Raw genomic sequence first — 12,112 nt, 5'->3', positions numbered from 1 at the left:
CATAAAACATTCAAAAACCCCTAAAAACTCTAAAACCCCATTTTAAAATACACTATACTACAGAGACCCCTTATGCTGCGTTTAGAACCAGAATTGCATTAGCGTAGAAACTGTTTCTCAGGTGGGGTGACACATGGGGTGTATTATTACATTTCTTTAACATTCCCTTTTAAATTGGTGGCTTTTAGCTCTCTCCCTCTTTTATCTAATCTGTGTCTAACTCCTTGGAACAGAATCATCTGGAAAATATTTTTATTTTATTCTTAAAAACCCTCTTTGAAAGTTGTTGTTTTGCGTAACAGTTTTTTATTACACTCTTTACAATGGGAATGCATCCAGCTTAGCCTCCTTCAACCTGGTGCCTTCCTCCTGTTTTGGACTGCAATTCCCATCAACCCTGATCAGATTGCCCAGTGGCTAGGGTTTATGGGAATTGTAGTTCATAAGAGCTGTAGGGCAATAGTCAGGGATGACTGATCCAAATGCTCAATTTGCCATTTAGTCCTAGCTCTCTTTCAAAAGGATGCACTCTGACTTTTAGAAGACATCTGAAAGCAGCCCTGTTTAGGGAAGCTTTTAATATTTGATGAATTATTGTATTTTAATATTTTCCTGGAAGCCGCCCAGAGTGGCTGGGGAAACCCAGCCAGATGAGCAGGGTATTTATAATAATAATAATAATAATAATAATAATAATAATAATAATAATTCCACTTGAAGCTCATAGCCTGTGCCTATGATTTATTAATCTGACCTGTTCCCACATCTGATCCAACTCGTATGATAATTGCTGCAGTGATTTGCCAGTGCAGGGTGAACTTACTAGAATCTGGAGTGGAATGGAAGTCAAAGCATCCAGCGGAACTTTCCCCAACATGGGAGCTTGCTCTTTTGGAGGAATATGGGAAGCTAGGCTCTGTATACACTATAACTTTAAAGCACGTTGAGATCACATTATTCCCCTCAAAGGATTCTGGGCACTGGAGTTCATTAAGGGCTGCTAGGAATTCTAATTCTCTGAGGGATGAACTACAGTTCCCAGAATTCTTTGAGGGAAAGAATGTGCCTCGAAAGTGCCTTAAAGGTATGGTGTGTACACAACCTTACAACTGAATCACACAGTTGATCCACTTAGCTCTGTGTTTTCCACACTGGCTGGAAGTGGCTCTCCAGGGTTTCAGACAGCCATCACCCCCACTCCCACCTGGAGATGTTATGTATTACTGGCTTATGTATTACTTCTCGCTTTCCCAGCAATTTAATTTTTTATTAAAAAAAAATAAATTTAAAAAACAAGAACAAGAAAGGGAAATGTGTCTTTGCTTCAAAAATTATGCTACCTACAGTTCAAATGCTTGCTTCTACCAAGCTCAACTACAGTGTCAGGGAACAGCCATCGGAGCCAGAGGAGGAGGGAGGGCTCCAGAGGGATGCCGGAGAGCGTCCCAGGAGGGAGAGAGGCAGCCCATCTGCGGGGGAAGGAAATCAGTGTAGCACCAGTGGAGAAGGGGGGGCAGGTGGGAGAATCGGTGAGGAGGCTCCATGACTCCTCGCCGGAGACCAACGGGGAGAGCACGGGTCCTCCACTGCCCACACCCTCCCTGCGCAGAAGACTTCCGCGCAGGGAGAGTAGGCGGAGACTTGGCGTCAAAGAACTTCTTTGCTGGAAGAAGTTCAAGAAACGCCCACTGACGGATTCTGCCAGCGACTGAGACAGCCACGGATGGGTGGCTGTCTGGACAGAAAGGGTTCACCCAGGTGACTCAGCCAGGTGTGGCGACGACTTACGCACGAGCAACCCCCTAGAACCACTACATACAGCAAGCTCAGATTTAGATATCATAAGAATACAGGCCCTCTATCCTATGGGTAAAAGTAGCCAATTTCCCAAGGTTAGGGCTTAAATATCTGAAGCTCGGAACACAGAAAATCCTCGTGGAAATCCTTCCATACATTTTGAAGGCAGCGGGGCGAGAACCACCAAGTGCATCTCTGTGGAAAGGATGAAATGCTTTTTGTTCTGTGATTGTTTTGAACCTCTGAGGATTTCTCATCTTATTTTTGCACAGCATCAAATATCTCGGCAAAGAAAAACATTTCTTTACTCTGGTGGCAAAAGGAAGTGTGCCTTTTCAAAGATTCACAACAGCAGCACTAACAGCCCCTGTTCCTCTTGCATCTACACAATTTCCAGTGTCTTTTGAAAGGAGCTGTAATAAATTTAACTGTAAGCAGCTCTGAGCTTTTAAAACTGATAAGAAAGAAAGAAAGAAAGAAAGAAAGAAAGAAGGAAGATGGAGGTGACTGGTTTCCTGCATAGCTTTTCAGAAAGAAAAAAAGACATTCAGTCAGGAAAATAATTCTACTTACAAAAGAAAGGGGGCAGGCTAAGGTTGTCTTCAGTATCAAAAATAGCCTTGCCACAAACAGTTCCAGCTATCTTTGAAAGGCGATTCTTCGCGTTGTCCTGATGACACCAAATGTCTAAATTCCAACAAAACATTACCCAAAAAACACAAACCTATGTGTAGCAATACTTTCCCAACTAACTAACTAACTAACTAACTAACTAACTAACTAACTATATTTATAAAACTGAATTAGAGGGACTGTCTGGTCCAATCTCCTTCTCGGTGCAGGGAACCCAAAGCTAGAGCATCCTTTAGAGCAGTGTTTCCCAAACTTGGGTCTTCAGCTGTTTTTTTTGTACTACAACTCCCATCATCCCTAACTACCAGGACCAGTGGTCAGGGATGATGGGAGTTGTAGTCCAAAAACAGTTGGAGACCCAGGTTTGGGAAACACTGGTTTAGAGCATGGATATCCAAACTCTAGCAATGGCAAGAACCAACTTCCTTGGGTTCCATTGCCAGACTGTTCTTACTGTGTAGAAGTTTCTCCTTCTTTTTGACCAAATTCTACCTTTGTTTTTTTTTTTACCTGAATAGACAGATTTCTTATAAGCACATTAGGCTGCAGTTATTTACCTGGGAGTAAGCCTCATACGTAGTAGGACTTACTTATGAATGCTGCAAGCGACTGGGCTGTGTGATCAGTGGAGAGGATAGTGAAGGAAATGAGGCAGGGACAGGGAGGTTTATTCACTGTCAAACCATGAAGAAGAAGAAGAAGAAGAAGAAGAAGAAGAAGAAGAAGAAGAAGAAGAAGAAGAATTTATTCCCCACCTTTTCCCTGACAGGACCCAAAGCAGCTTACAGATAAAAACACGAATCACTAAAAACATAGAAAAAATAATAATTAAAAACAATTAAACATAAATAGAATTAAAACTATGTCCATATAAAAAAATATGTTTAAAACATACAAATAGTTACAAGAACAACAGCATTGGACCAGCCCTTTCATGAAAAGCAGCTGATTCCGAAAAGCCTGTTGGAACAAAAAAGGACAATAAGCGGGGAGCCAGTCTAACAACTTCAGGGAGGTGGTTCCAGAGTCTGGGGACCACCATTCCAGTACGTTTCTAAGCACATTTCAAAGTGTTGGTGCTGACCTTCAAAGCCCTAAACAGCCTCGGCCCAGTATACCTGAAGGAACGTCTCCACCCCCATCGTTCAGCCCGGACACTGAGGTCCAGCTCCAAGGACCTTCTGGCGGTTCCCTCACTGTGAGAAGTGAGGTTACAGGGAACCAGGCAGAGGGCCGTCTTGGTAGTGGCGCCCACCCTGTGGAACGCCCTCCCTTCAGATGTCAAGGAAATAAACAACTATCTGTCTTTTAGAAGAAATCTGAAGGCAGCACCGTTTAGGGAAGTTTTTAATGTTTCATGTTTTATTGTGTTTTTAGTATTCTGTTGGGAGCCGCCCAGAGTGTCTGGGGAAACCCAGCCAGATGGGCAGGGTATAAATAATAAATTTATTATTATTATTATTATTATGAAGAAGAGCATCACATTGGGATCACATTTAAGTCTAGTTATAAAGCTTTATGGCTATGAATCAAGGTATGCAAATGTGGATCTGCCCTTCCCCACATGGGATATAACGCTTGATGGGACATAACGACAAGCATAACTTGTGAACAGTGATGAACTGCTGTGGGAAAATATTCTGAAGTGATAATTAAAGCACCCAAAAATGCACTCTTGTTTGGGCCTTGAACTACAGAAGGTATTTGAATCATAGCCAATGAATACAGAACCCCATTTCTCATCTCAAATGCCAGTGTTCCCAAATGTTCTCATTCATTCATTCAAAGTTCAAATGTTCTGAAACCAGATTATCCTCTGAATTTGGACTGTTGTATCAAAAAGAAAAAGAAGGCAAGTTTCTCCAAAGGGATACTGAACTGAAACCTGACAGAATTGGAGATTAAATTTACCAAACGTATGAAACATTGCAAATTATTGGTACATTGATTTTATTGTCGACAAATATAACATGATGTGAGGTGTTATCGTGGGGAAACTGTGTGCCTGTTGAATTAATTAGACAGTGCACAGAAGTAGAATTTAAAGAGTCAGGAGAGCATTTTTCATCCTCTTTTCAATTGCTCACACTACAATGGAAAAAGAATAATTGCTCAGACAAAAACAATAAGAATTGCTGATGCACAGGAGAGAGGCATGGTGAACACCATCTCCTCCATCCCCCTCTTAAGTCCTGCATTCACCCAGCAGATAATTCCACTGAATTCAACATGGCTTACTTCTGAATGAAAACACATAGGATTGACTATTAATAGTAAAACACTCCCCCCACCACAAGTTTAAATCACATTATTTTTTCAGGAGCTGACAATGGCTCTCTCCAAGGTCTCAAGCAGAAAGGCATTTTTTGTTTCATCTGTTATGCGATCTTCGTAACCAGAGATGGCAGGGACAGAACAATGACTGTACAAATTGACAGAATTTGCAAATATGACAGCCAAAATAAGGAATCAAGATTAAAAAAAGACAAAGCGCGAATGGGACAGTTTTGGGGAATATATTTTTTTAATGATACTAAAAATCAATTTACAAGTAGAGGTACAGTGGTACCTCGGGTTAAGTACTTAATTCGTTCCGGAGGTCCGTTCTTAACCTAAAACTGTTCTTAACCTGAAGCACCACTTTAGCTAATGGGGCCTCCCGCTGCTGCCGCGGGAGCACGATTTCTGTTCTCATCCTGAAGCAATGATCTTAACCTGAAGCACTATTTCTGGGTTAGCGGAGTCTGTAACCTGAAGCGTATGTAACCTGAAGTGTATGTAACCCAAGGTACCACTGTATTCCTATGAACAACAGTTAAATACAATGAAGGATTAGAAGAGGAAAAGTAAAGTGGACTAATAAACTGATAAGCAGCAATGTTAGATTTATCAATAATGCCATGGAAGGTCAGGTTGGGAAGTCTGCACAAAAATTATGTATGATGGTAAAGTATGATGTGTACATAGAAAAATGGAAAATGCATAAACAATTTAAAAAAAATAACCTGGCACCTTCATGCAAACCATGTTCTCTACCACTACGTTATTACAATCTGAATAACATAACTCGCCGCCTATCCATTCTCTTCAGCCCCAATCCGTTCTCTTCAATCTTATGGACCAATCCATAACTGAGCTGTGTGGGAGAACACAGAAGAAAATAAAAAGCATTACAACGTGTGAACATCCTTCTGTTCAAAACATCAGTTTCCTGATTTCCGCTAGTGAATCTTCACTACAGGAAGCCAGCATTTGTTTATTACTGCAACCCTGGTACAAAAGGGAGAGGTCGCTCAATATTTTTAGAGCAGCACTTATTGATTACACTCATGGAAAAATATAGCTGAAGGTGCATTTTGCCATATTACGTATCATTCCAGTGCTTGCTTAAACTGGATAAAATTGAGAGCTGAGGCATATACTGTTGTTCTATGTTTCTGCAACTGAAGCTATTAGGGTTGATTGCACTAAAGCAAAAAAGTATCAATAGACTGCCAGTGTGTTTTCGTGGGAACTAATTGTTAGATTACTTCCCTTAAGTGTTCTTAATGGCTACAAAATACCCCCCTCCCTACTAACAAAGGAAGCTGCAATCTAGGCGTCTGTGTGTGGAGACAGATGGCAGTTTCAGGCCCACAGACCGCAATTTCAGAGTGACCCAGAGATCTGAGTGTGAGCTGTTAAGCTATCGGCTATCTCCCTGGAGATCTAATGTGAGAGCAGTAGACTTTGGCTATCCCTTGATGTGTTTAAGCTGTGCCTCCACCTATGTTCAACTTCATATTTGCAAATAAACACAATAAATCTCCAGAGATCTCCTTGCAAAGGAAACCAAACAATGGTAAGTGTTGCAGTTTTGGAGCTTTTCACTGTTAGGAGAAGTCGGGTGAGCGTAAGAAAATAATTACCCTTCAAGGTCTAGGCAGGTCAATGGTTCTTTAAAAAAATAAAATTAATTCCCCAATCCCCCACTCACAAATTTTTGCTGTAGGTTGATTTTTTTCTAAGTCACAAATGGCAAAAAGTTTTAGTTCAGGATACAAATTAATATTGCCGTTTTCTCTCAATGGCAAAGTACACATTGCGATCCTTTTTGCAAGTGAGTGAATCATGGAATCGGAGCTCACAGTATATTAGGATTAGTCACACAAGACCACTTTCAGAACATACTTCACTGCAAAATGACAGACAAAATCACAGATGAGGTGTTAGAGAGGCTATTGGGAAAACAGTTGAGTGACCTAGCCAACCCCCTAACCCTATTCCTGGCGTCTCTTTCTGGTAGATTAACGGAAGCCAGAGGTAGTAGGAAAGACATTACCAGAAAAAATAGCTTTGAAACCAAGAATAAATGGTTTCACAAGGCACCACTTGGATAGTCCTCTGTGCTGTTAGAGAAGCCAGATCAAAAAGAGCAACAGCTGCTGGTTCAATTACTTTTGGCCACATCTGACATTTATTGACTTTCAGCCAAGACTAGGCCACTGAGGAACATAACTTATATTGTTCTATTCAGGAAATGTTACAGGTAAATGAAAAGTGGCAGACTGGCTTTTATTTTGAGAGTCTCAGAGCCTTCTGTACAATTATTAATGGGCTCAGGCTTACCGCTTCAAACCATTAAGGAGAGTCAAAGGAAAGGACAATTGCAGGGTGCATTCATTCTGCAGCTTCCTCTGCGACATCAGGAGTGAAGGTGTGTGTCCTTTTTTCCTATAGCAAAAATAAAGCATTGACCTGAAAATCAATATGGCCCAATCAGAGAGGTAAGGAAACTCTGATTGCAGAAATTCAGAGTTGAGCTCGCAGGGAAGGTGGGATGTGTGAGGAAATACTAATCTCCACAGTTGACATGACAGAGCTTTATAAAGCGGTCCTTGACTAAATGGCAGAGGGATACTTCATATGTCATAGCAGGAACAACTAATGCGGAGCCCCAACTTCCATCAGTCCCAAACAAGCATGGCCAATGGTCAGGGATTATGGGAATTGTAGTCCAACAACACCTGGAAGGCATTGCATTGGGTATCACTGTGTTAGAGATGATGGGAAATATTCAACTAAGTCATACTCAGAGTTAGGCCCATTAAAATACATTGACTTAAGTTAGTCATGACCTACTTGAGTCCATTAATTTCAGTGGGTTGTATCCAGCTAAGTTCCACTGAGTAAACCCATTGATATTAGTTGCCCTATGTTGTTGTTGTTGTTGTTGTTTAGTTTTTTAGTCATGTCCGACTCTTCGTGACCCCATGGACCACAGCACGCCAGGCACTCCTATCTTCCACTGCCTCCCGCACTTTGGTCAAACTCATGCTGGTAGCTTCGAGAACACTGTCCAACCATCTCGTCCTCTGTCGTCCCCTTCTCCTTGTGCCCTCCATCTTTCCCAACACCAGGGTATTTTCCAGGGAGTCTTCTCTTCTCACGAGGTGGTCAGAGTATTGGAGCCTCAGCTTCAAGATCTGTCCTTCCAGTGAACACTCAGGGCTGCTTTCCTTAAGTATGGATAGGTTTGATCTTCTTGCAGTCCATGGGACTCTCAAGAGTCTCCTCCAGCACCATAATTCAAAAGCATCAATTCTTCGGCGATCAACCTTCTTTATGGTCCAGCTCTCACTTCCATACATCACTACTGGGAAAACCATAGCTTTAACTATACGGACCTTTGTTGGCAAGGTGATGTCTCTGCATGGGCATTTATTTCAAAGAGTCTACTGTAAATATGATGAGCATTGGATACAACCCAACTGGTCTGCTCTGAGTAGGACTCTTGTCAGTTAGTTAAAGGTAAAGGTAAAGGTACCCCTGCCCGTATGGGCCATCTTGACAGACTCTAGGGTTGTGCGCTCATCTCACTTAAGAGGCCGGGAGCCAGTGCTGTCCGCAGACACTTCCGGGTCACGTGGCCAGCGTGACAAGCTGCATCTGACAAGCCAGCGCAGCACACGGAACGCCGTTTACCTTCCTGCTAGTAAGCGGTCCCTATTTATCTACTTGCACCCGGGGGTGCTTTCGAACTGCTAGGTTGGCAGGCGCTGGGACCGAGCGATGGGAGCGCACCCTGCCGCGGGGATTCGAACCGCCGACCTTTCGATCGGCAAGTCCTAGGCGCTGAGGCTTTTACCCACAGCGCCACCCGCGTCCCGTGTCAGTTAGTTACCACCTTACAAATGCATATGTCTATGTGACAGACACCATAATGTTTCATGTGCTATGGAGTAGAGCTGGTAAAAGGCTCCACACAGGTGAACAATGAGTAGATAGAGGGAATGCTCAAGGTGTGTACAACTGGGAAGGTTCAAAAAGCTGGGCAGGGTGTGTGTGAATTAATACCATGGACAGGGAATGCAGAGATACTGTTTACAATTACAAGTTAAAAAATAAAACATGAAGAAAATATCCAGCAGGCTCCCAGACTTTTCACATGGGGAGAGTTCAGGTCAGCATAAGCAAACAAAAGGTTATATTCCCCACTAAACATAGATGGATCAGCCTATTTCTGTCCCATTACATTTTTGCACGTACTCAATCACAGGTCCATTCTACCCCATTTTTAACATTTTTTAAAAAGCATGAAAAGTTAGCATTTAAATTGTGCACATTTTTAATGCATTTGACACATTAAAAATACATTTTTGCAGTTATGTTTTTTCCTGTGGGGGATGCAGGGGTATGCATACCTCTAAACATTTTGTGAATCTAAGTTTGGCCTCATTGAGGGGCAGTATTTAAAAATGAGTAGGAAAATGAGAGTACCCCTAAACATTTTTTTTAGAAAAAAAGCACTGCATTTTTGTACTTTCCAATGCATTTCCCACCCACAAAACTAAAACAAAAAAACCATGCAGCTTTCCGATAAATGTGTGTTTTTGTACACATTTTTCAAACTAAAACTGCACCACAAAATTCCAGGAAGTGCGCACTCCAGTAACTGTGTTCTGATCTACATATAGGTCTAGCCCTGGCAAATTAAGCTGCTTCACTTAAAACGTGTGTGGACTGAACAAATTTCTCTACCCCTCACCCTCTTTTTTAAAAACCATTTCTGCTAAAAAGAGGCCTAATTGGTTTTTCACTATACTGTAGAAGATACATTGCTTCTGTGTGCAAACTAGCTGACTCATTCCATTCATCAGACGAGCCCTCTCATACGTGCAGTAGACAGGGACTGAAATCAATACCCCTAACTTAACTTAGCCATAGTGCTGAGTGGGCCCAAGTCATTAATAGCACGCGAGGGAGAAAACAGCCTTTCTGTAGCATACATCCAGTCAGTTATCTTTGCAGCCTTTCCTCTTTCCTTAGGGCAATGCAAAGACTGACTAACATATGAGCCTGGATAAAAATCTGAAGAGATTTAAAAATACTTCAACACTGCCTGGAGGTTGAACAAGCAGCCCAAAGCTATCCTTGCTCCAAGGAAGCCTGTTCACTCTATAGCTATGATTGCCTGTGCATAGTACTTCAGAACTGCACACATTAGTGATGGAATTATGTGGGGAATTTCCCTAACTGGGAACCACTGATCTAATCCAACCCTCTGCAATGCAGCTGTCCCATACGGGAGTCAAACCTGCAACCTTGGTGTTATTAGCACCATGTTCTAACCAACTGAGCTATCCTTCTACATACTAATTTTTATTAAGTGTGTGATGTTATGAGCTCAAATAGGTCACTAGCCAGGAACGTCATATTATAAGCACATACCTTTTTCAGAATGCCATTTGTGTTGCCAACTACCAGCAAATGAAAGCCTGTCAATACAAGGGAAAGGAAGAAAATGTGAATATTTTTCCTCATATTTATCACTGCTCTCTCATATCATTGATTGTAGGCAGGGCAGGGCAGGGCATTGGGGTGGGGTTGGGTTGTGCAGGAAGAGGCATGGGCCAATGGTTGCTCCAGAAATCTCAAAACATCCAGTTGGAGTTCAATTTACAACATGATCTGTGCAGGATTTTACACCAGTACTGTGTATGCATGTTGGTCCATCCTTTAGGTTTCCTATACAGCCAAATCATGACCCAACCAATCACATATTTTGCAGGAGTACTCATCCAACAGTTCCAATCCACAAATAATACCATTAGATGGGTACTCAAAGGGTGCAATCTACTACTGCTTCATTCTGCTTAAACTTTTGTGATCCTACAGTGTCTTTCTGCCTGAATAACTTTGGAGTGCTCCCTGCCATCCTTCTGAGGAATTTTCCTGGAATCCAGGCAGAACTTGTGACAAAGCTGAGTTGGGTCTCAGCAAGCTAGTTAGGAAAGCGGGAAACAATGATTGCCAAGGAAAAACACAGAACATGAACAGTAATGGTGGAGCCTGATCTTAAAAAAATGTGGCTCTAAAAACTTCCAGCTAAGTTATGTGGAAATTATCAATTCTTCACAGAGAACATGATCCTCTTGTCTGAAGGTTTAGTAATAAAATTATCTTCAAGAAAGTGTGGGTATTTAAAATGCCTTCATATGTTCCGGAGAAGAGGGAAGATGTTATAGCACATTTAATTAGCCTTGCCCGCAGTAAAATAAGTATGCCTAGGATTATGCAAAGTTATTAATATGTGAAATATAGAAACTAATTATGATGCTATCTTTTGGTGCCAGAATTCCATCAAGCATTAATTTCTATTTAAGCCCCTGTTTCTTATGGTAATCTTCCCCAGTTATATAAAACAGTAATAGATGCACAAAGTCTAGAGCACACAATTTAAAGTAAAACCAGCAACTTAGGAAGAAAGTATAATTTGGGGCATAAATGCAAATGCCATGGAAGACAAGAGGTGAATAGGACAGTACAGTAGCGTAACATCGGTGTGGGGGCGGGCACAGGGGTTATCAACACCTGGTCCAGCCTCAATACAGCTGCATGCTTCTGTTGCTGGGCTCCATTGAAAAACATCCCACAAATGGGGAGCCAAAACAAAAAAAGGCCTGTTCTCCTTTTGCCACCCTCTGAACCTCTTATGGGGGAGGCACACGAAGATGGGCCTCAGATGATAATTGCAGGGTCTGGGTCAGTTCATATACAGTGGTACCTCGAGTTACATACTCTTCAGGTTACATACGCTTCAGGTTACAGACTCTGCTAACCCAGAAATAGTGCTTTAGGTTAAGAACTTTGCTTCAGGATGAGAACAGAAATCGTGCTCTGGCAGCACGGTGACAGCAGGAGGCCCCATTAGCTAAAGTGGTGCTTCAGGTTAAGAACAGTTTCAGGTTAAGTACGGACCTCTGGAACGAATTAAGTACTTAACCAGAGGTATCCCTGTATAGGGAAAAGTGGTCCTTGAGAAATCACAGTTCTGCACTGTTTAAGGCTTTATAAGTCAAAACCAGCAGGTTGAAATGAGCCCAGAAAATAATTAGCAGCCCATGCAGGCAGGCCAGGATCTATGTAATCTGCTCCAATTGTCTTGCCCTGGCGACAGAGCTGTAGCTAGGTGATCTTGCGCCCCTGGCTGAACCATCCAGATTGCACCCCCTAGTCAGGGAAAATTACCTCTTCCTTCCACCTCTCCTCCAAACCCCCCGTTCAATTCACCCTCTATTTAAAATCTTTTCTTATGAGGCAATAATCAATATTTTTATTTATAGACATATTTATGGACCTATTTTTAGCTGATTTTGTGCCAGCCCTTGCCTGCACCCCTGGCAGGGGCCCACCTCACCAC

General features: G+C 42.1%; 1 long non-coding RNA gene across 1 annotated transcript; it reads right to left on the bottom strand.

Annotated features, from left to right (window-relative positions):
- Positions 1–4,993: 4,993 nt before the first annotated feature.
- Positions 4,994–10,203, bottom strand: LOC307226934. The gene is made up of 3 exons (XR_013843714.1): positions 10,141–10,203; positions 7,039–7,143; positions 4,994–5,566 (listed from the first exon to the last, which is right to left on the bottom strand). It is a non-coding gene; the product is annotated as an uncharacterized lncRNA (long non-coding RNA).
- Between the last annotated feature and the right edge of the window lie 1,909 nt (positions 10,204–12,112).

This window comes from Podarcis cretensis (assembly GCF_951804945.1).
Source record: "Podarcis cretensis genome assembly, chromosome: 11".
In the NCBI taxonomy this organism is placed as follows: Eukaryota; Metazoa; Chordata; class Lepidosauria; order Squamata; family Lacertidae; genus Podarcis; species Podarcis cretensis.
This window is presented reverse-complemented; position numbering and strand designations above follow the sequence as displayed.